This window comes from Onychostruthus taczanowskii, unplaced genomic scaffold (assembly GCF_017590055.1).
Source record: "Onychostruthus taczanowskii isolate IOZ18803 unplaced genomic scaffold, ASM1759005v1 scaffold3, whole genome shotgun sequence".
NCBI classification, from domain to species: Eukaryota; Metazoa; Chordata; class Aves; order Passeriformes; family Passeridae; genus Onychostruthus; species Onychostruthus taczanowskii.
This window is the reverse complement of record NW_024500349.1, coordinates 19,351,663-19,356,971: the sequence shown is the minus strand read 5'-3', so window position 1 is coordinate 19,356,971 and position 5,309 is coordinate 19,351,663.

Here is a 5,309-nt window from a genome sequence, read left to right as displayed (position 1 = left end):
TAGACCGTTTGCATAAGCAGCTTGTAGGTTTTTGCCACAGTATATTAAGGTCTGGTTTGCAGGAATTAAAGGCCTTGATTTGCAAACTTATTTAAAGGACATATAACTTCAGAGACATGGATGGTTCTGTTGTTTTCAGTGGGAGTACTCACGTACTTTAAATTACAGGTGGACTGAAGTACTCTGGTGAAGAATGGTCCTAGAAATAGCTGTGCACAGGTATAAATATGCAATAAGCTAATGTGTGCTTTACAGATTCATCTTTGTATGAATAGTTCACACTGTGTTATTGCTCTTTTTGGGGGGCTTTGCAGGCAAGGGGAAGGTTTAGCTCCTCCATCCATTTACTTTCTAGTGACTGAGCAACACTGTGATTGCTGGTGTGTGAACATCATTACTTGGTAACCTTTCCTAAGTGATTGTATGATGACAACTGCGTAACAGTTGCTCTTAAACCAGCCTCAGGTTTATGAAGATCAAGGGATTAAAGACCTGGTTTTTGTGCTGCTGCTTGCTGAGCTTCTGAAGTGAGTCTTTTTTGTTGTCATCACTTCAGATAGTTAGAGAACAAGGAGGGAATTCAATCCTGTATTTGTGACTGAGATGTCAGCACTGGTTTTGGCTGGTATGATGAACAAAATCAGAGGGGATAGTTTACCTAAGTCAAAAGTAATTCACTGAATATGATATAATAGCAGCTCTCCACATCAAAGTTTAAAGAGAGTGCTGACTGGACATGTATCTAAAGATTGAAATTTTAGATTTGAAAGTAATTTTAAAAATACTCCAAAACATAATACTTTGGATGAAGCATGATAGCTGGACAGCACAGAAACTTCAGGGGACGTGTGGTAGTGTTTCCTCATTCTCAAGTTACACAATTCAAGATATTGGTGACCTCTCTGTGAAGAGGCAGAAGTGCAGGAGAAAGTTCTTGGGGCTCTATGAAAATGTCCACTAAATAAGAAGATGTACATCCTGACAACTAATCCTTTCAACTAGAATTTACCATGAACATGTGGCCTGCAGGTAGGTTGTCTGGGCAATGCGAAGACCCACAGTGCCAGCAGCACAGTCCTTCAGCAGATCTTAGGTGTTATCAGTACCAGTGAGACAGCAGAGTGCTTTTACAGAGCAGCTCAGCAAGAAGGAAAAGCTGACTGAAGCGATCTCAAGCAGGGGAGAGGTTATGCAAACAAAGAAAACCTTTTTTGTAGTCTCATTGCTTTGAGGGTATGCAAACACTATGGGTTAACCTGCTAATTCATTTGGTGATGGCCCTGGACTCTGAACTGCCACTAATCTTGTGCATTTGCTTTAAGAACTCCTGTCTCCTCCTGGCAGATTAAGATGTAACCAAAGCTGGGTTTCCATTACCCCTTCCCTGAAACAGCAGCATGGCTGGGTATGGCACCATTACCTTTGGAGATGCACAATCTAGAACACAACGTGCAGTTCATCTTCACACAAAGCATCACAAGCATCCCCTTCTCACATGCTGGCTTCTCACAGCTAAGATGTGAATTTTCAAAGTTATCTGAGTTTCTTGGGACCTGCTTTGTTAGTGCTAAATAAGTTCTCATGGGAGTAAAGGCTTATCAAAGGTACACCACCTTCTACTCACTTAGGTTGCTTTCTTTGTTGTAAACATACAGTAACATCAACATTTTAAGATAAAACCCCTAAAATAAAAAGTAAACCCCCAACCCTCTGCTGCCTACACAGTTCTGTCTTTGAGCCTGAAATGAAAGAGTGGCAGATATTTAGCCACATCACTTAACACATTCCTGGAAGGCATTTGGATGCTGTGGTGAAAAGGGGTGTAGACAAACCAACATAAGACAACAAAGCTTAAATTATGTAACTTGTGGTAGGCACTACAGAGATCCAAACCCAGAACTCCTTGGGTGTCCATTTCCCTTCCAGCACAGCTTAAACTCAGCAACTGCAGTGACCTATACAGTGTTGACAGCAGAAGGAGATAATGGTATCTGTGGGCTTAAAGCATGAAATGACAATTACAAGGGCTGTGTTCCAAGGGAGAGGCCAGGGTATCCTCCAAACACTGCGTGATGATGAATTTGGAAGAATGCTACACCCTATATCTTAGATCAGGTGCCTCATTCTTCCTATTCTACCTGAGAATCTAGTTATTGTTATTGCCATTTAAATAATCATTACATACTGGGTTTCTAATATAGCACCAGGATGAATGAATGTTTTCACATTTCCCACTGCTTTAAGACCATCAGCTGGCATTTGTCATCACACTTTCATGGCACAATTTCTGTTCCACATACTCCATGGACCTGTCTCTATATTATTTAAACTACAGACAGATGTCATCTCCTGAAACAGCTTAAGATGTTACTATGTCTTACCCCCTCACTTCTGCTAACAAAGCAACTTGTTTGAGTGCTCCCTAACCCACTTCAGGCACAATCAACACAGTTAGTCTATGGCTCCTATTCAAATTGTTTGAACTCAGCTGATTCTGCTTGAAGTGGGTTAGGGAGCACTCAAACAGCTGGGAGAGCTACCCGGGTAGTAATCAATGCCCAAGGGACTCTATAAACAGCTTGAAAAGAGAACAGCGGGGCACAAATGTTTGAAACCTCTGCAGCTGTTTGCAAATTGAATGTCTACAGAGAGCCTGTAAGCTGCACGTGAGCTATTGCAATATCCGTTTCCAGATGAGGTGTTCTCTCTCCTCAGCTGTAACAGCTAGGAGCTTCTTTAAAAAAATAAAATGAAATGAAAGTTGCAAATGATAAGAAAGTTTATGGTGATGTGCCCATATAGCATACGAGCAAATATTCTCTGAGCCCAGTGCAGCATATTGTGCAACAGCATGGGAGAGGGGAAATTTTGGCCAGGAAAGTCAAAGCATATTCTTTCTTTTATCTGTTGGATGCTAAAGCAGCGCCTTCCATGTGCTGTTTGATTTCACTGGCCAGACGAGGGGGGGCAGACAATTTCCATCACGCTCCAATCCCCAGCTCTGGAGGTACTTATTAGAGTCTGAACATTCGCTGTTTCAACCCACCGATAAGGGAGCACATCCAACAAGCAAATTGGGCTCCCTTCCATCATGCTCTGTATCTTCCAAAATCTCCAAGGGGAACAGAGTGAACAAATATGTTGAGCGAGTGTGCTCAGTTTGTGGCAAACAGCAGAACAACCCCCCCAGGACATATGCACAGTCTATAGCCATCACACCAACACTGGGTATGAGGACCAGAAGATGCATCTCATTAATTTTCTTCCACAGGCCTTCAGTCAGCACGAGCTGCTGGTAAAGTAATGTGGAGCTGGGAGTGGGGGATAGGAAACTGCCTCCTCATGGGAAACACGCTTGCTCTGTAGTTCATGCTCAGGCCAAGGCATCTGGAGGAGCTATTTCTGGCATCACCACGCACTGCACTCGCAGTGTGACCAGGGCTGAGTCACACATCATTATCCTGTATGCAAATTAGATGTCAACAACTTTGCAGGTGATGTTTGTTGCAGCCTATTTTTTTTTTTTTTTAATTTTATTTGACGTGCTCAAGTGCACCAGTACATGGTATTCTGGGCTGACCTGGAGGATCTGTGGGCTGAAGGGCAGCCATCTGTGTCGCATGTCCCGGCTAGATGGTGACAGGAGTGCGACAGAGCCCCCTTTGAGCTCCACTGAATCCCAGCTACCAGTGGAAGCGCAGAGTGGAAACAAAAGAGCAGCACAGTCCTGGGGTGGAACTGGGGTAATTTTATTCAATGGCAAAACTCCCTCTCCCCAGCATCCCAGGACCCTGAACTGAGGGCAGACAACGACTTATAAATGGGGGGAGGTCTCAGGGGATGATACAACCTTAACTAATCAGGAGAACTAGGGGTGAAAAACAAGGTGGGGAATACAATGTATAAACCAATAAAAAAATTTCAAGGGAGGAGAACAGCTTCAGTGAACTACTGGGGTTTGAAAAAAATACAAAACTGACAGGGAAGTTTCTAGGGGGAAGGCAGGTTCGGGGTGGGATTAACATTTAATGAAAGGCGGAGTAAGGAAGGTTCTGGGGAAAGGGCAGAGGGTGTTATCAACTGGGAAGGGGAGGGTGTTTAAAACTTGACAGGGAGTAGCTAGGTAACAAACAAAAAACCCAACTCTTAACTAAAGCAAGTAACAATGAGAAAGCAACTTTAGTTTTAAAACCATAAAATATAAAATGGGAAACCTGTGCCACTCTAAAGGCAGGGAAAGGACGGCATAAGGAAATTACAAAATTACAAATCAAACAGTAAGCATACTAATAAAACAAAAAACCACATTACAACACACCTGCACCCAAAGAAAGAGTGTTTTGTGTTTTTACAAGTGATTGGTTCCACGTCGGTGTTTTTTTTCCGGGGGCAAACCCCACCTTCACCGAGACGTGAAGCGAGGCAGGTCTTGCTCTGAGGGGCAGCAGCATCTGCAGCATTTGCTGGAGGGCAGTGAGCCTTTTATTCCCCCTGCAACCTGCGTTGTAGCCTTTGCCATCATGCGTGGCTTGGAAGAACCACAGAATATCCTGAGTTGGAAGGGATTTACAAGAATCATCAAGTCAAACTCCTGGATCTTTACAGGACATCCCCAAAAGCCACACCACTTGCCTGAGAGCATTTCCCAAACATTTATTGAGGTCCATCAGGCTGGTGCTGTGACCAGTTTTCCTGGGGACCCTGTTCCAGCACCCAATCACTCATTGAATGAGGAATCTCTGCCTAATATCCAACCTAAATTTTTTAATATCTGACTTAAGATGATTTTAACCTGATGAAATCCATCAGGGGCCCTAGTTGACATGGGTGAAGGAGTGTTCTCACAAGCAGGAGAGCAAGTGTGGGAGCTGTGCATGGTGTCAGTGGTGTGGAATAACGAGTGGAACGCGTTGGCTTTAGCTGGGGTTATTTTCCTCACAGTATCTAGTGGCTGGCTGGGATGTGTGCTGAGCACAAGGTTCATAATACCCTGTCCATTTTAGAGATGTCCATTTTGGGAAACAGGACTCCAGTTCGGAATGGGCAACCCAAGCAGGTGGCAGAGTCACCTGGAGGTGTTTCAGAAAAGACTGGACATGCTCTGATCGTTCTGGGTGGTAAGCTGGACTCGAGGACACCCGAGCTCTTTCCCAACCACATTGACTCGTCAGTGCCGAGTCGATCACCGAACCCCTAGCACGGCTCTCCGCCACAGACACAGCCCCGCTCCGGCTTCTCCCTCACACCGTGCCCGCGGGTGGGCCCTGACCCGACATGGCGGCCCGGGCGCGGGCGGCGGCGCAGGCGCG